General features: G+C 36.7%; 1 pseudogene; it reads right to left on the reverse strand.

The window, feature by feature from the left end:
* Positions 1–2,947: 2,947 nt before the first annotated feature.
* The window catches only part of LOC116597916, a 63,398-nt pseudogene continuing 43,724 nt past the window's right edge, over positions 2,948–22,621 (reverse strand).

Consider the following 22,621-nt stretch of genomic DNA (forward strand, 5'->3'; position numbering starts at 1 on the left):
CTTAAAAGACACCTGGAGATGAAAATGTATCTATTTTTAGACTTAATAACAAGGTTTACAATTACTAGAATTTCTTAAATATGGCCAATCAATCAATGTGATTTTTCAGATGCCAAAGAATAAAAGTATCAGCAGCAATCACTGAAATATTTTTAGGATTCCCTTATTTTTTAAAAAAATTTTGTTTACTTATTTGAGAGAGAGAACAAGTTGGGCGTGGGGGGAGAGGCAGAGGGAGAGGAAGAAGCAGACGCCTGCTGAGTGCTTAGCCCAGCCCAGGGCTTGATCCCAAGACCCTGAGATCATGACCTGAGATAAAGTTAGACATTTAACTGACTGAGCCATCTAGGCACCCCTAGGATTCCCTTTAAACCTCTTAAAAATTGAGTTTCTCTTTCCTCTTGTGGTTTTAAAGTTACAGTCTTAGAACATGATAAGGAGAGGAATATTGAATTTTTTTTTAGCCATATATATCTGTGATTTGTTTTATGTTTAATTCATATCTCAATGTTTGAAATGATCTAGGAATCATCATTAAAAACAACAACAACAACAACAACTTGGCTTTATACTGCAGAATCAAGTTGAATTAGGGATAAATCATTCTGTAGTGTAGTGGAGAGACCCCGGACCCAAGCAGCCACAGCCTTGGCTTCGTGGTCTAGCTGTATTCATTACTTCCCCTGCTTCTCCTCCAGGGGAAACACTTTCCTCTTCATTAAAATAAATAAAGTTTAAGAACTTTCCCAAAAGTATGCTATCTATTTTAAATGTTAAATTTTTTTCCACATTTAAATAATATGAGAAAATACACGTTTCAATAATGAAAAAACTTGGTATAACACTTTTTGCAACTTTATGAATGAGCATTGCTGATTTTGAAAGATGGTTAGACTCTGACTTTTCTCAAACATATTTGATAATGAAAACATAGTTTTAAAGCAAAATCTAATAGGACTGATATTCAGCAGAAATAAAATTAAGATAGTTTTTAAAACCGTCTAAAAGTTTAAGAACTAATGCCTATTAAAATGCATCTTGTCATAAATGAGAGTGAAAGCTATAAAATGGGAATGATTATTGTTTAAAAAGGAAAAAAAAATGTATGACTATTCCTTTTTTAAATTTTGAATTTGAATTTTATCTCCTTCCTATTAGTGAAGTGAAAGCTTAAGATCTTGCCAACAAAGAACAATATGGCAATCTTGGCTGCTACATAGGAGCAGAGAGAGTTCCAGGGCTAGTGAAATAGAAAGAGCTAAGCGAGGAAGACTAAATTACTGAATCTTTTCAGCAGCAAACTTCATGACATTCAAAACTAAACAGACTCTCTCTTCCTCCTCATTCTGCTTAGATTTAATCACATACATGTCTATTCACACATACACACTCATGACACACACAAATCCTGATCTGCCGATGTTACTGAATGGTGATGATAATGAAATAATTAAAATATTCTATTTAGTGTTTCACTGTCCCTGAATTGAAGCTGTAAATTCCCTATCATCTTCCCCACTGATTAATGAAGATCATTATCTCTGAATTTATGGTTTTCATAAATCAATATTTATTCACTGCCAAGAGGCATGGCATAAGATGCTAGTGCTTTAGAAACACTGGCTTAACAAAGACAGCAATTCCTGCCCTCTGTAAATCTGTAGTTTAGAACACATAAGAGACAATGAGAATTTGATTAAAAAATTTTCAGGGAAGTTTAGCGATAAGAATGAAGGGTTGGTGTTTGTAAAAATACACTTATATATCCTATCGTTAAATACACTCCAATTACTCTGAGTTCCTAGGTGACAGACTGTGAAATAAAATAGGACCCACCTTCTTAATTTCTAATAAGAGTTAATAAATGAAACCAATTACAATACAGAAAGTACTCATTAAGGAACAAGAGAACGTATTCTCTATTGCATTAATAGATGAAAATAGCATAGACATTTTTACTATAACAACTAGTTTCAGGAAAACCATATTCAAGAATCCAGGTAAATAACTGAACAAACACAAATTAATGAAGAAGGCCCATGTAGTAATCAAGCATACATGCAAACAAAAGGAGAAAGCAAGTTTCTTATATCCTTCTTAATCAGTAAGAGACCCATTATATTCAAAGCTATTTATGTATCTTCTGGCTGGGGAAAGGTATGGCCAGAGAGCATCCGGGAGCTGAGCCAATAGTAGTCTGGGGGTGGGGTAGGAGATGAGGGAAAGTCTCTATCTGAAGGAGATTTCTTTACCACTCTGTTTACTAATAGTCCAAAGAGCAGAATGTCCATTTTCTTTTGGGATGAGAGGGTCAAAGATAGGTAAAGAAGGTATTATTCTTGTTACCTTCTATTTTTAAGAGTTTTAAATATGAACTTAAATAATTTAAAGGCAACATATGTTTTGCTTATAGCAGGTATTTGGGATTCACTGGTGAGTGTCTGTCTGAGATAATATTCCTTTCCTGCTAGAGTAAAATTGAGCAGTAGGGATAACACACAATATTAACAGGAAGCTCCTCTCCCACTTGTCAAATCTGGCTTTGCTTTCTCTAGTAGAGACTGTCAAACACCATGTACCTTGGGTTAGAACAAAGCATTTGCTATTCCTCAAAGGGGTCCTTGCCCTTATATCTTTTTTTTTACCCTGAACACTTCCAAGCAGTCCCTCTGCAGGGCAGGACCCTTACTAGGCCTCTGTGGACCTGGCAAATGGTTTTCCAAGGTATTTCAGGCTCATTTTATTTTCCAACATTTTATAGAAATCTGTAATCTTTGGGCACTAAAAGTTACCAACAACAATTATTCTGTAACTAACATTTTTGAGCACCTACTGTGTGTTGAATATTGTTCTAGGAACTGAAGACACCACAATGAGCAAAACAGACAAGAATTTTTATTTTCATGAGACTTAAAAATAGTAGGAATGGTCAAATGATAACCAAATGCAGGCATGTCTCAGTTTTATTGCACTTTGCTTTATCACACTTCACAGATATTACATTTTTTACAAATTGAAGAGTTAAGACTTCATTGGAGGAAGTTAACTGCAGGTGTGCTGTAAACAGCAAAAGAAGTGGAATTAGAAGTGAATCTGAAGATGTAACCGAATAGTTGGAATCTCATGATAAAATTTGAAAGGATGAGGGGTTACTTCTTGTAGATGAGCAAAGAAAGTAGTTTCTTGAGATGAAATCACTCCTGGTGCAGAAGCTGTGAAGACTGTTGATATGACAATAAAACATTTAGAATATTACATAAACTTAGTTGACAAAGTAGTGTGTGTCAGGGTTTGAGAGGCTTGACTCCAATTTTGAAAGAAATCCTACTGTGGGTAAAATGCTGTCAAACAGCATCAATGCTACAGAGAAATATGAAAGGATAAGTCATTTGATGTTGTGAACTTTGCTGTCTAATGTTAAGAAATTGCCACAGCCACCCCAACCTTCAGCAACTACCAACCACTCTCACCAGTCAGCAGCCATCAACATCGAGGGGAGACCCTCCACCAGCAAAAAGATTATGACTTACTGGAAGTTCAGATGACGGTTGGCATTTTTTAAGATTTTTTTTTTTAATTTGATAGTGAGAGAGACAGTGAGAGGAGGAACACAGCAGGGGGAGTGGGAGAGGGAGAAGCAGACTTCCTGCTGAGCAGGGAGCCTGATGTGGGACTCGATCCCAGGACCCTGGGACCATGACCTAAGCTGAAGCCAGATGCTTAACAACTGAGCAACCCAGGCACTCCTGGCATTTTTTAGTAATAAAGTACTTTTTTATTAAGACATATACTTTTTTTTTTTTTTAAGAAATAATGGTGTTGCACACATAAGAGACTATAGTATAGTGTAAATATATCTTTCATGAGCACAGGGAAAACAAAAAACTCATCTGACTCACTTTATTGCGATATTTGCTTTATTGCAGTGGTCTGGAACAGAACCCACAGTATCTCCAAGGTTTCCTTGTACTTATATGTATCATGGTAATCAGTTTTGTGAAAAAGAGGGCTGAAGCTGGACAGAAAAGTGTGGTGAGCCGTGGAAGGTGCTATTTTTGTTCTAACCCAATGATTGAGGGGCACGTGGGTGGCCTAGTGGGTTAAAGCCTCTGCCTTCAGCTCAGGTCATGATCTCAGGGTCCTGGGATCGAGCTCCACATATGGCTCTCTGCTCAGGGGGAGCCTGCTTCCCACCCCCCAACCCCCGCCTGCCTCTCTGCTTACTTGTGATTTGTCTGTCAAATAAATAAATAAAATCTTTAAAAAAATAAAATAAATAAACAAAAAGAATGATTGAGAAAATTCCCTAAAGTGAGTGTCCTTAGAAAACAGGTGGTGGTTGTGAGGGAGTGAGCCAAGCTGATTTCTGGAGGGAAGAGCTTAAAGCTTTGGGGAAAATGACATAAATAAATTAGTCCTATTGATCTCCTGCCAGATAGTGGTGATGATAGTAGGGATGTAATTCTTGAGGGAAGACTCAGAACTGCTTCTCAAGAAATTCCGAACTGCAAAAACTGAATAGCTCAGTGGGCATAGCTCTCCCATAGTTCTTTGCTTTTAAACTCACAGGGTCTTCCTAACCCACATTGCCTTCACTGCTCCCATCCGTATGTGCCTTTCTTACCTTCCTTTCCTTTTCTACCCTTGACTATTCGTTCATTACCCTTATGCTTCTTTGGGACTTTACATTCCCCAAGACCTTCTCCTGAAACACCACACTGAATCTTGTGATCAGGACTGCAATCTGCCTCAACTACTGCAGTGGCCTTGTGGACTCAGCTACCCCAAATCCTTCATAAGAGCTTTCAGCGCTAAATCTTAGAAGCAAGCTGGACAACGTCACCCCTCGTCTTGAAATCCTTTAATAATCCACCATACAGGAGAGAGCAAAGACTCTCCAGCATGATATTCAAAGTCCCTCGTGATCTCACTTGACCAATATGCCAGCATGGTCTCTGAGTTGCTCTGCCTCTGACTTTATGCAATATTTCCAGCAATCATCTTAGAGTCCCATTAGAGGCAATGTTGCTCCCCTTGCCTCTAGTCCTGTATTATTTTCCCTTTCCTCCTCTACCTCATTCTGGGAAATTTCCTTACACTCTTCTCTCATCTTCTCTCAGATTCATTGAGAATCCCTATACCATTCTCTTAGGATTCCTTGTGCCGACATTATCATTAAACTTACTCATTTACAGTAGCCTTATTATATGTCTGCTCCTACCAGACAAGTAAAGAAACAAACCAAAATAAATGAGCAAACAACAAGAATAAGACAATGAGGTTTTTACCCCCAGTCTTTTAGCACTATCTTTGAACATTTTAAATGCATGAATGAATGATTAATTTGCTAAAGGGAAAGTATACAACATTACAGATAATAAAAGAGATGAAATGGAAAGATAAATATTTGAATTAGAAGCTGATATCATAGAGGAAGCTGATGTAATATCCTGAAACTATATTTTGAAAATGATCTAGATGATGCAGACAAGATAGTGATCATCATGGTTTTTAATAAGCAGAGTTTCTTAAGAGATGATAAATTAAGAATGACCTACAAGTAACAGCAATCATTTGTTGATTGATTCTTTTTGTTTCAAATATATTTGTGGAGTTCCCCATATGAGTCAAACAGCTTTTCAGGCATTAGGAATAAAATGGTGAGCAAGAAAATGAGCTGTTCTTGCTTTCCTGGAGTTTAATATCACAGTAGTGAAATAGATATAAAACAGACATATTCATTTTGACCCTGAATAAAAACAATATCGTCCTTTGAAAATAAATAACCTAAGAATCTGGCCTAGTTGAAAGGATCAGGGAAGACTCAGCTGAGAGGTGAAAATTAGGCCATGCTAAAAATGCTAGGATATCACTGAACAGAGGCTGGAATTAGAGAAGAAAACAAAGAGCGGAAGGAGAAATATTAACATAGGGGTGTTCGAAAACAATAGAAGAGAACAAAGGGAAGTAGCATATTATTAGTATGTCATAAGAGGGCAGAACAAGATACTGACACAGGAATAATGACAGTACCAGCTAACTTTATTGGCTTATCATGTGTCAGATACAATGCTAAATGTTTTTGCATTGTATTTTCACTTTATAATGGCAAAAAACAAAACAAAACAAAACAAACTATGTGGAAGCATAACAACTTTTCTCATTTTTCATACAGTGAAACTATGTGGAGTATTAAATTGTCTATAGTCTCAGCTAGTGAGTAACAAAAGCCCAGCGAGAAACTATGGATCATGTGTTTAAAATCAATATTGCAGCGTGGAGAAAGGGCTAAAATGTCAGATAATCGTGCTCCTTCACTCCTGGAGCTCCAGAAACTGATTTGTTTCTTGAGTAAAATTTTATATATCTATATTTGAGAGAAGTTTTCCACTTAATACTTGAGTCCCATCTCCTGTGAAGGGCAAAACAGGAAGGATAAAACGTGGAACTTCTGGCATATCAGTTCCTAGTATAGTCTCTATACTTTTCTTGCTAAAAAGGGATTGCTGGTGGATAGGAACAAGACATATAGCATTGAATCCATTTTATAAAGTTCCTTTGAAAACTCTGGTTTCCATGAATTTCAATGATATGAACAGAGACACTGCCAGCATCTTGTTCTCTAGTCTTTCCCCCACAGCATGTCCCTGCTCTCCCGAAACTGCTGATTCCTGTCATCCGACACGTAACTGAGGCAGGAGTTTGAAAGGTGGAGAGGAACAAAGGAGTAGGTCCGGGAGGTGGCTTCAGATATCACCCCTTCCGAAGGCCAGCTGTGAACACCGCAGCTGCCTAGTAATATCCAGTTTTCATGAACTTACTTTGGAGAAAATAGGTCTTGAGATGGCCTCAATTTGACTTGGAAAGGTAAGATATTTTACATATGTTTAGTGTCTCAATGCACCAAAGAAATAAAATACACTATATTCTTCAGATAACTAACCAGAATCATTACAGAAATGGTGGCTGGTGTTCATAACAGAAGAGGGAGAAAGGAAGGTTTATGGGATGGTTCTAAAATCTCCAGAGATGATACACCCAACCTAAAGTGACAATGGCTATGACTAGCCAATGTGGCAGCTCTTACAGACTTTGACCACATAGGATGTCCTGACATCCAGTGATGATGTACTTACCGGGCAGAAATACATGAGGACTTTGAGGCAGGCTGTCAGCCAGCTGGCAAGCATTTCTCTTGCTGATATCACCTCTCCTGACCATGTATTTTCTTTACTGAAGCAGTAGTTACATTAAACACTTATGTTTTCAGACTAGCATTTTATTTTTTAAATAGAAAGGGAAATGATCAGTGTTATATAACCTCCATCATTTGGCAATGAGGAGTAAGAAAACACTGATAGCTTTTGAAGCTTAGAGAAAATAATTTAGGTGATTAAAATCACTTCTAATACCATCTTTGGTTAAAATATTTAAGTGCACGGCTTTTCAACTTGGATATATAAATGGTGTCAGGTAAAATGCAAATCATAGTGAAATAAATAATTACAATGTACTGTCTTTGGTTCAGGGATGAGGGAGGGGAGCATACTTTTTCTTTTCAGTCACCAGAGGGAAAGGAAAAATTGGTGCTGTTATGGTTATATGGTATTTCAGAGGCTGCAAGGATTTGCTTCCAAGGTTTACTCCAAATATAGTTTATGAGAGCACATTTCTCCCTCAGATTCATTGTAAGTCAGTTTCACTGCATGGAAAGCAGATGCTATTGGAGACAGAAAAGCTGCTTTACTGACACATTACTAAGTATTCTACAAAACAAAAGAAAAAAAAAAACAAATTATAATGCACACCTCTGAAGACCAAAGTTAAAACATTTGCTGCAGAATCGTGCATTTTTTATGACTTGTAGATTTCTTTTACTTAGGGGTCCAATGTCTTAATTAAAAGTTAAGCCAGTTTTGTATGTATATGTTAGTTACTAACTTGAAGTAAGTGACATATTTTAGCACTTACCCATCCACACAAATGGACAGAACTTAGCTAAACTTTCTCCACTGAGCCTGGTGATAAAATATAAATTGTCACTATGGGTTTAGGGTTGAATACCATTACTTAACATTTATTTTCCATTCACTGAAGAGATACAGAAAACACTTACACACACACACACACACACACACACACACACACACACGGCTTCAGGTTTCAGTGAGGAGTACCTAGTTGGAATGGTCAATATCTCTGGCATTATGGGGAGCAAATGAAACAGATACACCTCTGTGAAAGGAGGTGTCTCTATCGCTATTTTGCTCTGGTTCATCTTTCAAGAAAGGGGGAAGCTATGTTTTTCTCCCCACAAATCAATAATTTTAATGCTGACTTTATTCCTAATACTTGATGGTCAGGGTGTTCCAAGATTTTGCAGTCCTCAAAATTCATTTCAGAAAACACCTTTGGGAGATATCCTGGCAGGAACTCTGGCCTAAGCATCAAAATATTGGTCATAAAATTCTTATTTATTGCTCTTATTCCTATAATGGGAAGCACTCTGATGCTTATCTCGTACCCTATTGGGTAAGGAGTGTTTGAGATTAGAAGAATCATGCCAACAGCTTTTAATAACATGCTGAAAATAAGTGTTGGCTCTGCACCATGTCTCTTCTGGCCCTACTTCTGCATTCGGGGGGTTCACTATCAGAGAATCTAGATTCATTTAGAAAAGATGGAGAGAGAATGCTAACAAAAACAAACAAATAGTATCTAGGAGTGTTTTTATTTTGTTTTCTTTGAGTGGCATTTGTTATTCCATTGTGTTTGTGGAATCCAACAAATAGAACTCTGGGTTATTGGTCCATAAGCAGAGGAAAGTATTCATGCTCACAAACACCACACTCCTCTTTATCTTTTTCCGAGCTTCCCTGCTCCAGTGTCTGTTTTGAGGGATGGATGTTGACTTTGGTTATTTTTCTTTGTTCCACTAACCTGGGTGTTTGATACTTGTGCCAGACCAGATTCCCAACAATTGTGTGTTATGCATTAATACTTGGTATTTAGTCTCCTTTGATGGTGACGAGTAAATGGACAATGAAGAGTAAATGCTCAGGGCATAAAAGAGTTCACACAGGGAGTTCCAGGCAAAATTAGATTTTATAGTTAGTACTATCAGTCATCTTTTTTTAGTGTAGATTCCCTTCTCCTTTTGTGCTCTATTTCTTAAACGACCTCCCCCTTAAACTCTTTAAACTCATCCTCTGTATACTCAACCTAATTGTAAAGATTTTCTAATTATGTATCAGTAGATAAGAATAAATGGTGTGTACCATCTCTGGGGGTGTTTGTATTGAGAAGTATTCTGTGTCAAGACCCCTTGAATCATAACTTTATAGATCCATCCACTCCATCTACTCTAAAGGCTGATTTTGCTTCACACATAAAAGGATTTGACTATGTGGCCAGTAAATTCAGTTAAGGTATACAGACAACCTTATAAAGTGTTCTGGCTGGAATTTATAGATTGTTTTACTCTGTTGAGCAGTCATAATTTCAGAAGACACAAGATCACAAGTTTCAAGGTTGAATAATCACTGGTGGTGTCCTGACGAGCCAAAATGTCACAATAAGGCTAAATAGCATATGCTTTTGACCCAGCTGTCAGATGTTATTAATAGGCTGACTTTAAAAATGAAAGCAGTAGGGGTGTCATCGACATTTTGAGGCCCATATGCTTAATGCGGTAAAACACCTGCCAGGGCTAGTTTCTGGTTCCAAATGAAGTAAATCAGCTTGCCTTTCCCCCCACAGTTAAAATCACATCAACACCTACTCAGAATGTTACAATGTGCCATAACCCTCAGGCTATCACCTCTTCCACTCTGAACTGCTTGTGATTCAAGGTATAGAAACTGTTTCAATTCTTCTTGCCTTTAGAATAAACTTTTTAATATATATTCTTTTACTCTCTGTGTGTGTGCTTATTGGACTCCTCACCTTACTCATCTTTTATGATCTTCCACATTTACTAAGTTGAAGTGGAAAGTCTGTACACTTACAACATGGAAACCAAGAAGGATTTGGGAAATCCTATCTCAAGATGCGAAGTTGTGTTAGTGATTGGATATATCAAAAAGTAACTCACACTTACAAACTGTTATTGGTTGATCTATAGTAGTTCTTTCCAGAGGCCGTTAATCTGGTTTTAAAATCATTTATTTTCTATGGCTTCATATAAAAGAGAATATTAAGTTGTTCGTCATTCTGTGGGGGAAACTCATTGAGTGTCATTAGGCTAGAGCTGAGCAGATAGGAGTTTTTATTAAGATTTGGTCAAGCTGAACAATCTCAAGACATTTAGTTCACTTTTGGATTAGAATAGGTTCTCCATACTTTTGTAACAATGACATTAGTAATTATCCCATTTTAGCAAGAATCTATTATTCCTTGTGTCTACTATTCTAGGGAGTACTGGACTGTAGGGGAAGGAAGAAAAGCAGAGTAGAGTGTTGGTGGTAATTCATGCTTTATCCCAAACCCTTGTTTGAGTCTATTCACTTTGGCACCTTTTATTATTCTGCTTCATTTCCTTTCGTAATCTTTTAGTTTGAATTTTCTACATTTTCTTGGGTAGTGTTAAAAACTTACTCCCAGGACAATTCCAAAAGAGCAGTTCCCCAAATTTTTATCAATGATATACATATTCTATTACTGTACATTCTTCCAGAGTGACTATTTGAAGGGGAAGTTTCATTTGACTAATAATGTATTTTCCTTTTTTTAAGTCTTATTATGTTTCCCATCTTATACTTGTTACTTTAAACACCAAATCTTTCACATCATTTAACAAATGACTATCCAGTACTGACAACTGCCACTGAACTTTCATATGCATTGGATTCACAGCCAGCTGTTGACTGCCAAGTTGAGAGAATCTGATTTATTATTATCTACCTCATCTTCCCTCTTTCCTCTCCTGAGAAATAATCAATCCCATTTACAGTCATCTCTCCTTTGCCTTATCCAACTAATGCTTATATGATGTTGAAACAGCAATGAAAGTTCACGCCAAATTCCTATAGCATTTCTAATGTTAGAGATGAACTAAGTTTACTTTTCTGTGCATTGTGGAAAAAAATAAAGGTAGTAATAGGATGTCTCAGCAAAGATTGTTGGAAGATAATTTCATGAGTAAATGTCAGATCAATAGCATTATATTTTGCTGACATTTCTTCCCTTGCAGTGCCTCCAGCTCAGTTGGAATCTAAACTAGAATCACCTAATAAGCATAACCAAAGAAGTATTGCCATTGATTGTTGGTCTAATTGAGTTCTTTTTCAGGTGTTCACACCACCAGAAAGGGGGGGAAAAAAAAAGAAAGAAAGAAAAGAAAAGTATTTCCTTTACTTCTGTGATCTTAATGACACCTTCTTAATTCTACATTCACTGGGCCTTCTATCCTTTTTTCTTCTCTGGTTTCACATTGCATCCATTGGATTGCTTTATTATATCACTTTTACAGTCACACAAAGACACATACAGCTCAAAAAAATGGTAGTGTCCTTGATGATTATTTTTATATTACTCTTCAATAGCCTTAGTTAAAACTCTAACTTTATACATGCATACTGGATAAAAAGAGCTCAAGGGGGGCGCCTGGGTGGCTCAGTGGGTTAAGCCTCTGCCTTCAGCTCAGGTCATGATCCCAGGGTCCTGGGATCTAGCCCAGCATCAGGCTCTCTGCTCAGCAGGGAGCTTGCCTCCACGTCTCTCTCTGACTGCCTCTCTGCCTACTTGTGATTTCTGTCTGTCAAATAAATAAATAAAATCTTTAAAAAAAAAAAAAAAGAGCTCAAGGTCTTCTCAGGCAATAAACATGACAAGTCCTGTCTTTCACAGGCTATGAAAGTAGCTTCATTCTCCCAAGAATCACATCTGAGGCATTATGATTGCTTCCTACTGCTAGTCATTTGGTGTTTCACTGGCACTGGATTAAAAAGTGAAAAAAAAAAAATCCTGATTGGAAATTTCCTTAAGACATACTACACTCTCACTAAGTATGACAAGTACCAATATAAATAAGAAAATAAATTAAAGATAGACTCTGATAAACATTTTTTTGAAAATTTTGAAATAGCAATTTTGACCACTTGCATAATTTATCCCCAATATAGACTTCTCTTCAAATAATATTGAAATATCAAAATTGTATTACTATACAGAAATAATGATAAGGTGTATTAAATATTTTCACATTGTACTGAATCTTATTAGACCTTTTTTTTTACATGTCCATTTTACATATTGAATCAAGAACAACAGTGGTATTTTAACTTTGACTCCTTTTTCTTTCACAAACTACATCTAATCCATACCAAATTCTTTCTGTTTCCTATTTAAAATATATACAAAATTTCTGCACTTTCATTATCTCCACTGCCACCTGATTTTAGCTACCCCAATCTCTGACATTAATTATTGAATACCTTCTTAACTAGACTGTTTCTGGACCTTGCCACCTTGAAGTATTTTCTCAGTAGCAAGAGAGATGTTTTCAAATCCTATCAGACTGTGTCATTTTTCTGCTCAATAATTTTCTAAACCATGTAAGTCAAAGTCTAAGAGTGCCATCCAGCACCCTACCCAGTCTGCACCTCCAACCCTAACCCCTACCTCTCTGATTTCACTTCCCATTAACATTCCCTACCCTTCTTCCATTCCTGCTATGTTAGCTTCCTGGTTGTCCACATGCCAGGCAGCACATGATGTCTCTTTCCAGTCCCAACTCAAATGTCACTGGGTAAGACCTTCACTACCACATTATTTACAAATGCAACCCTTCCACTTGCCCCCTGCACATCCTATATCCATTCAGACATCATCTTTCTCCATAGTTCTTGTCAACCAGTGTATTATGAATTTATCAATTTATTGTCTTCTTTTTCTCTTAAATGTAAATTCCGTAAAGGACAAGGACTTTTTCCTGTTTTATTTATTGCTAATATTCCCAAGTCACTAGAATATTCCTGGTTATAGCATGAGATTTATAAACACTTGAATGAATAGAATGAAAGAAATGTGCTTGGCACAATATGTTGGACATAGTAATTACACCATAAATGGTAGTCATCATTATAAAGATTTTTTTCCAGGAAAGCTTTATTATATGTAATATCTAGTACTCTAGCTGTGGAGTCAAAACTACATTTGAATTCCACTAATAATGAAAACTTGGGAAAGTTATTTAATTTCAATGAACATTTGTTTCTTTATCTATAAAATGGAACTGCTAACACCATATAGATTCTACTTTTCACAAGCAGTGGATGAAATGACAAGTTTGAAATGTCTGTTACAGTGTTAGCTCTAAATCAATACAGATTTCTTTTGTCTTGGCTTCCTACTCATCCCTTCTTAGTGCTCTTTGATAATTACTTTTCAAGTGTCTACCTTGTGCCAATCACTGACTGCCACTGGATGTCAAACTGTGAGATACAGTTCTTGCTCTTGAAGTGCTTACAATCCATTGAGGAGATAAGTATATGAACTAAAAAATTTTTTCTTTAAAATAATAGAGAAAGTAAAGTAATAGAAGTTGTCTAGATTAGATAGTACCTAAGCTAAATTTTGAAGGATGGCTGACATTTATCCAAGCATCCAAGCTCAGAAATGAGGGAAGCTTTTCCTGGGGAAGCAAATATGCAGAAGCACATGTGAAGCATGTAAGGGAATAGCTGTGTAAGGTGAGCCAGCAAGGTGAAAACCAGGAGTGGCAGGAGACAACCAGGGAATCTGAAAACATCAGGCTCTTGAAAGACCTGTATGTCAGACTAAAGGACTTAGTTTGCATCCCCATGTCCCCACTGGTGGGGGCAGGGCTGAGGGGGGTGTGGGGGAGGGAGATGGAGATCGGAGTATGGCAGAATCACATCTATGTTTTAGAAAGAGAATTATGCCAAATATATGAAAGATGAATTTCAGTCAGGGATAGCAACAATAGTTTTTTAGGAGTGTGGAATTTGCAAACACACTTTTTTTTTTTTTTAAGATTTTATTATTTATTTGACAGAGATCACAAGTAGGCAGAGGCAGAGAGAGAGAGAGGAGGAAGCAGGCTCCCCGCTAAACAGAGAGCCCAAGGCGGGGTTCCATCCCAGGAGTCTGGGATCATGACCTGAGCTGAAGGCAGAGGCCTTAACCCACTGAGCCACCCAGGAGCCCCTGTGAACACACTTTTACCTTCCAATCTCACTAGTTCCACCATTTCCATTAGTTCCCAACCTATTAACAGATTCGAATTCTGCCAGCAACTTCCATTTACAAGCTAGATGTCCTTTAGAAATGTCTTAATATCTCTATCTGTAAAAACGGGATTAAAACTAGGATAGCTTTCTCCAAAGTGTTATTATGAGCATTAAAGGCATTAGACTTATAAATTTAACTTGCAAAATTTTTACAAGTTATTTAACTTGCAGAGTTAAACAATATATTTAACTAAAAGCATTAAATTATAGGTAATTATATGTATAAAATATACATAACTATATATGTTATATGTAATTGCATACATAATTATATATAAATTACATATAAAATTATATATAATTAATATATAAAAGTTGTATACATAAAAATACAGGACACTAATTAGAAGGTCATTATTTTATTTTATTTGTAAAATTAAAAATGATTATAGGAGTCTAATTGGTACATTACTGTTTTCCATTAAGATATTAGTGGTAGTAGTGATGAAGAGGAGGTGAATTTACAAGTATTTGTGAAGTAATACCAGCAGAGCCTGATTTTAGCTTTTAGCCTCACACAGTTGGTCACAAATTTCCACAAATTCCCATGTATACTATGTTTCTTTCAGAACTGGTGAGTGATTGGCCAGATTGGGAGCAGCAGTGGTTGAAGGAGCCTGAGACTTCTTAAGTAGAGTTAAGACTCCAGGGGTTTCCAGTTTAGACAATTCTGGATGTCATTTAATGAAATTTGAAATATAGGGTGAGATATTTTATACATTCCAGTTCTATACACCTACTATATCACCAAATATTTATTTGGTACTTAGTATGTACCTGTATCGTGCTAGGTACATAGATATAATTTCTGCCCTCATAAAGCTTAAATTCTAATTAAAGAAAAAATATAGTTGATATAAGGATCCAATTAATGAAATAAATATCAAATTAAATAAACAATATTCAATTACAAAGATAATGTTATAAAAATTATAATAAAATAACTTATTTAAGAATGACAGAAAACAGACTAACGAGGGCACTGATCTAGTCTAGAAATCAGCAAGATTGTGACATTTATAAAATTTCTGGAGATAAGCAGCAGATAACAAGGGTATATATAAGATGAAGCTAGTAAGACAAGCAAAGGTCATGAATTCCTGTAGGGTGGTATCATTGTGTGTCATTTCAAAGTCCGTCACAAATGGGGTAAAGTCTCTGGGACTTTGTGAAACAATTCTTTCTGTTTAATAGAACTTTTTCCTTCCCAGGAACAATGGTATTGTCAGAGAGTAGGTAACTTCTGATGTAGCTTTATTGCCCTCTTCATGTATCCAGCCTTTTTCTGAGTACATGAAGCCCAACAAGCTGTGTGCCTTCTTATTGATGGTGATTTTTCTTCTATGTTCCTCTTGTTCATCCTGAAAGTCTTATCTTTGTTGTCTTCCAAGTCCCTCCCAATTAATCAGATAAATCTGGGTCTAAAGCACAGTGGTATACATGGTTCAAGTTGTATTCTAGTAGATTCTTAGATATTAGGCAAATCAGAGGAATTGGCCAGAACTAATTTAATCTCCATATATCCCATCCATATTAGAAACTTAAGCTGGACTTCCAAGAGACTGTCATCTTCCTTTAGAAGTCAATACATTCAAGTATCAGTCCCAGTGCAAATCAACACCTTGCAATAATTACTATTCATCATATTTTATCATGGAATAAACAGGTTGTGTTTTTATATACTGGTTCATGAGTTCAGAAACCTACAATGAACTGGCTATCTTCCTCTCTGGGTTGTGTATCACATTAAAACAAGTACAGCTTGGTATGACCAAGACTTATATAGGCTGGTTCTCAGAACGATTCTGCCTCTGTCACCGTTGAAAGAGCAGAGGGTAGAAAGTGGAGGAGAAACGATGTGATAGATCAGTAGCATGGAGTAATAATGACAGTTTGGGATTCTAACATTCTAACATTCAGAACAAAAGCTTTATAAAAATGTCAATCTTCGGGGTGCCTGGGTGGCTCAGTGGGTTAAAGCCTCTGCCTTCGGCTCAGGTCATGATCCCAGGGTCCTGGTATGGAGTCCCGCATCGGGCTCTCTGCTCAGCAGGGAGCCTGCTTCCTCCTCTCTCTCTTCCTGTCTGTCAAATAAATAAATAAAACCTTTAAAAAAAAAGTCAATCTTATAATTCACTGATATAAATCCTTAACTCTTCAATATTATTATAGCTTTTAAGTTGAAGTTTTAGCCATCTGAGGCACAGGGGCTTTCATTTTCTGGCACCTGCCCACCTCCATTCTCAGATTACTTTTTTCTCCTGGAGCATTTTTCTCTCTAGCCCTTTTGTGCCATATAGAGTGCTGCCTCAAGTTTATGTGCCTTTGAACATGCAGTTCTCCTGCTCCCTTGCCACATTCCTCCCTAGTCTCCCATCCTTCTAAGCCCAGTCTGTTCAAGTGTACCATGTTTTAGACAGTTTTCCTTGATTCTCCACTGTGAAGAATCAGATCTCCTTTAGAGAGACGACTGTACTAAGCTCAAACTGCTGTTAGCCGACAGGCTCCAGCTGTTAACGCCTTTAGGATTCATTTTGGCTTTTGAGGAGCATGATGCTTTAAACTTGTCTCTTACCAGAGGCCACACACAGTTCATTGCCATGTGGGTCTCTCCATGAAGTAGCTCAAAACAAGGCAGCTGACTTCATCTGACCAAGCAAGCAGGAAGAGCCAGAGGGAGTGCAAATGAGATGAAAGCCACAGCTCTTTGTGACCTAATTTCAGAAATGAAACCCTTTCATGCCATATTCCCTTCATTTGAAAAGAGCCACTCAAGGAAAGGGGTTATACAGTGATGTAAGTATCAGGAAGCCCAATTCATTGGGAGCCTACCTCATGTGGTAAGCTCTTTGTCAATACTCTGTGGTTTCTCTCTTCATCTTTTCCATAAGAACATTTTCAGCTCAGATCACAAGCATTTACTGAACACTTTATTTATGCAGGCATACTTCAAAACTATAACACGTGTCTTCCTCTCTCATTACTTTATTTAGCACTCATATTATTCTGTAAAACTTTAATTCCTACTCATTTAATTTACATTTATTAAGCATGTACTATGCACTTGGAATTGTACTAGATATTGGAATTTCCAACATGAATAAGAACTCAGAAACAAATTTCTAACCTCACCAGTTTTATGTATAATTTTAATTAGCTTCATTTTACAATAGAAGTGACCTTTTAAAACTTAATCCTGTTAATGTATTTTTATAGAAAAATAATTAGTCTTTGATATAATGCATACTTCAAGAATTATGCTATCACGTTAGTTATGTGTTTGGGTTTTTAGAACATAGCAGGATAAATACCCTTATTTGAAAATGCATTATTGCTCCTAATTTTGTTGTTCCTATTAATGTTTTGTTTATGCCTTTAAACTGGCTACCGTGATTTAGATTCCTGTTTATAATAATGTGTGAACCCAGACATTTATAGTCAGAACATGAAAATGAACTAGCCTAGTCTATCCACAACGGTTGCAGTACTCTCTCTTTTAATACTGTTGATTGATTGCACATTAGTTTGCATTAAACTTAAAGTTGTATTCCCCTTGCAAATTACTTTTCTCCTTTACTCCAAAATATATCATAAATTAATTGCAAAACTACTAAGCACACAGCTACAGGATGGAAAACAACTGCTTTTAGACAGACCAAAATGATACATGTGGTTCCTAGAAGTCTATCTCTGGGTTGTGTATCACATTAAAACAAGTACAGCTTGGTATGACCAAGACTTATATAGGCTGGTTCTCAGAACGATTCTGCCTCTGTCACCGTTGAAAGAGCAGAGGGTAGAAAGTAGAGGAGAAACGATATGATAGATCAGCAGCATGGAGTAATAATGACAGTTTGGGATTCTAAGTATAAACAATCTGACAATAACTGAGTCCAAGGAAAAAGAATGGAAATGTAGGACTGGCTAATAAAGAGATTTATCCAGGGAGAGCCATAGCTGTTGCTGGGCTATTTTAAAAAAGTGGAATACATACAAAATTTAAAAATAAATAAATAAATAATTGCATTGATTAAAATCTTAGAAATGTTTTGATTACTTAACTTTTTACTGTGAATCATTTTTTAGATGTTTGGTAAAACTATTGGGGAAGATGATATATAAACTACTAACTTGTGGCATAGAAGCACTAACCATTGACAAGTGTTTGTTCTGCTGACCTCTGACTCAATCTTAAAGATTTGGGGTTACAATTACCCCTGGGGTGTAGAGCCTAAATGGCTCAGTCGGCTACATGTCTGCCTTCTGCTCAGGTCATGATTCCAGGGTCCTGGGATCGATCTCCATATTGTGGGGAGGAAGGGTCCCTGCTCAGCAGGGACTCTTCCTTTCTCTCTCCCTCTGCAGCAGCCTCCACTGCCCAGCTTGTGTTTTCTCTCTCTCTCTCTCTCTCTTGTTCTGCTCTTTCACATAAATAAATAAAATCTTAAAAAAAAAACAAAAAAAACAAAAAAACTTCTCCCTGGGGGACAAAGGAGAGATTTTTACCAGTGTTCAGCAAATCAAAGATGTCAATTAACTCTATAGTCTCCCTGAGATTAGAGAAGAAAAATAAAACCTAGATTCTAGGTATAAGATTAAAAATATTTTTAAATGAATTTATTTTGATAGAATCAGTTTATCTCCTTTGCCCTGGAGTAGACAAAATTGTTACTTTGTGGAGAAAGCGGTAACGTGGCAATTTACCTACATGGGGCAATTAGCCATGTCTGAACACATTTTTTATTATTATAATTGGAGAGGTGATAGTGGTTTCTAGTGAGTAGAGGCCAGGTTGTTGCTAACCATCCTACAGTGCACAGGCCATCCTCCCACAACAAAGAATTATCAGGCCTCAAATGCCAACAATGTCAGGGTTGAGAAACCTGAGGTAGTCATGAAGTGCACACTGAGAGAAAAGGTAGAGAAAGGAAGAGTATTTGTGGTATTTGTTTCCCCTCTTCCAATGCAAGTCAAGAGGAAGGAACACAAGAGTTCCTTGTAAGACCAGGACAAGTCTAAATGAAGAAGAGACATGTTTTCTAAGTACAGCCCAAGAAAGGAAACCCACAAATATGCCCTGGAGAAAGACAGTGACATCTAGGCATGAGAGGTTCTTAGATAAGCTTATTAGTTTTCCACAGGTCTGAAGGTGGCATGAGAAGATCTGTAAGTTCCCCCAGAGCCCTAAAGTGAACTGTGGGACCAGCTGGGAAAGTGAGTCAAGAACTACTCCAAGGAAAAGTGTGCTCACCTCAGAAGGGTGCACATGCCCTGCCCATAGGGAACTCCTAGGGGCTGGATATGAGTCAAGAGCAATACCTGGCTCGGTCCACGATACAAACCTGAGCATGGGCTAGGCTAGACCAACTCTGTTCAGCTAAGACCCTAAAGGGATAAGACATTTCCTTCTCTTGCCATCACCTCACATGCTCTGTGCTGAACCACTAATGGGAACCAGTGCCCACGGACTGTTTCACATGACTTTACAACTAAAATGGGAAGGAAGAAAGACCTTTTACAGAGAAAACAATGGTATAAAAATGAAACTTTGAGCATCAGTGACGTGCTCCTGAAGTGGCTAACGTCTTCTGAAGTGATCTGAAAAATTGTGCAGTAGGACTGAATTTACCTGAAAGCTCAAACAATAAGTCATCTGACAAAGCTTCAAAAATTAGTCAAGAAAAATTACTTTTTTTAATACCTCTGTTATATGGACTATTGTAACTGTGAAATATTATGCCTGTTACAAAGCTTCTGATTTATTTTTAATTTCTTGACATTGAATAGCAAACTGTGAGAGACAGGACCTCTGATATAACAAATTATAACCTTCTCCTTGTTTTACTGTTTCATTCTTAAAAGTTGCATCCCTTAATGACATGGGGCCACCTGCCAATGGTTTACGTTTTGGCATCACCCATCCCTTTTCATCTCATTAATTCTTACTCCTTCCTTTTGTCTAAACTTAACTTCTCTTCTACCTGAAACTTGCCCTAACCACTTCAGATTAACTTAAAAGCCCCTGAAATTCATTTTCATAGTACTTAACAAACTTTACTGTAATTCTTTATTACATTTTTCTTTTTCTTTGAAGACAAAGTCAATGGTTATGGCTTGTCATGGACTCCCCAGTGCCTAACACAGTACTTAACACATTACAGGCATTAATAGATGTTGGTTTTTCTAATTAAGCTATTAAATATGTTGAAAATTGCAATGGTAGTTAAGTTCTAACAGCTAATTAAAGCCCTTGAAATCTTTCCCCATTTCGCTACATTCAAAAGTCCTGTTTGTGCCACCCATATGAATATCATTTTTGAAAATTATTTGTTTATAAGAATCAATTTTGAGACTGTGTTGCTTCCTATTTCCTGGGTGATAAAAAAAATAGGACCATGGTTTTTAAAGGAGGGATGACAAATTACATATTTGAGCTGGAGGTTCCCAAGAGCAAGATATTGTGTTGTTTCATAAAATTAAATGCACATAACAAATATTAATTGGTTTCCCTTGAATGAGGGAGAAAATGAGAATATCATATAGGCTTTCGAGGCTGGCACAACCAATGTAGAGTATCGATTCCAGTGCTTACCAATTTTGTGATCTTGGAAATTACACCTATTCAAGTATCTGTTTCTTAATATGAAAAAATAGGCATAATAATTCCTAATTATATATTTGATGATTATATATTTATGTGTGTGCAAGTAAGAGAGAAAAAAGGAAGATGAAAAGAAAAGAAAAAGAAAGAGAAACTTTTCATCTAGATCCTAGTATAGGGTAAATAATAATCCAATTTCTCCCCATAAAAACATTAATTGTCTACCTCAGATTTCTAACTCTGCTGATGGGAGAAATCAATTGTGGTTTTTTTTCCTTTTTCTTTTTTTTTTAAAGAGAGAGAGTGAGCACGTGCACACTTTGGGGAGGGAGAGGTGGAGGATGAGGGAGAAAGAATCCTTAAGCTGGCTCTATGCCCAGCATTGAAATGAAGAATCAGATGCTTAACAGACTAAACCACCCAGGCACCTCAGTCATTTGGTTTCTTAAATGATACCTTCTGAACCATTATTATTATTATTATTATTATTATTATTATTATATAAATTATAATATAATTAGAATTATAACAATTACTATTATTAAATCTTTAAGCTCCTCACAAATGGGAATAACCCAAGTTGTTCTGTACTCCTAAAGCCATAGTTTGTGATACAACATTTGTTGGATTGCCAGTGATTAATTTATGAGCCTACTCCATCATCAAAACATTTAAGTCTGGGGAATTCCTTAAAAATAGAGAATTCCTTTTGACAAAACTTACCAATGCGAGTTAAAAACAAACAAACAAAAAAAGCATGTTCTCTTTCCTCTTGATGAGCTGAACTGAGGAAACCAAGGTCCTCAGAATGTCAAGAAGTTGGTGACTTCTGGAGTTAACAGAATGGAGGTACTGAAACTGAGCTATTTTGTGGTAGAACTGATGACTAAAGATGTAGTTTGGATAACTTTTAATCCTACAACACTGAATTGGAAGAGAAAGAATAATTACATATGGTCTTGAAATCAGTTATTAAAAAAATCCTTTAGGATACAAACTTAATATCCATTTTATGATTAAATTCTGCCATTATATTCCCAGAGCCTCTGGATAAAGTCCCATTCCTATTGTTTGATACAGCTTCCTGTGACTTACCTCTTCCCTGTCTTTCTACCTCCTTCTTGTTGCTCATGCCCATTTAATACTAATTCCAGCCATGCAGATATACTCATGATTCTCAAATAAACTGTGTTGTTTTACCCTTTTGTGACCTTGCCCTCCTAAGCAGGGTTTATCGCTCCCACCTAACTATACTTTGCATTTCAATTTATTTATTCAATCATCATTTATTAAGTATCTTCTGTGTCTCAGTTATGGCAGAAGGTTCTCAGGAAATACAATGCTAAAAACATGACCTCTTTCCTCAGAGGGCTTAAGATCTTATAAAGGGAGACATGCAGGTAACTAAATGTTCAGAGATGAACATACAGTGCATACAGTGGAGGGCATGGAAAATTCTGAAGGGGTAAGAAGATTTGAAACAAGAGTCAGAGAGGTGATCATGAGGGAAAGCTGGTCTTAAATGAAGGCAAGAAGGCAGAGAGCTGTGGAGTAAAAGGTAGGGTTATGAAACTCCCTGGTGTTTTAGGAAAAAGTATTGTGAAGAACTACAGACATAATGGCATAGTGGTGAACAATTAATAGCAAAGGTCTAGAGTCTAAGATCAGAGTCTGGATTCAGAATTTTAAGAAAGAAGTAGAAAGGTAAAATGGTGCTAATCAAAAGGCAAAATATGTCATATATGGTAGACCAAAATTTGGTAGACAA

The sequence above is a fragment of the Mustela erminea genome, chromosome 8 (assembly GCF_009829155.1).
Source record: "Mustela erminea isolate mMusErm1 chromosome 8, mMusErm1.Pri, whole genome shotgun sequence".
In the NCBI taxonomy this organism is placed as follows: Eukaryota; Metazoa; Chordata; class Mammalia; order Carnivora; family Mustelidae; genus Mustela; species Mustela erminea.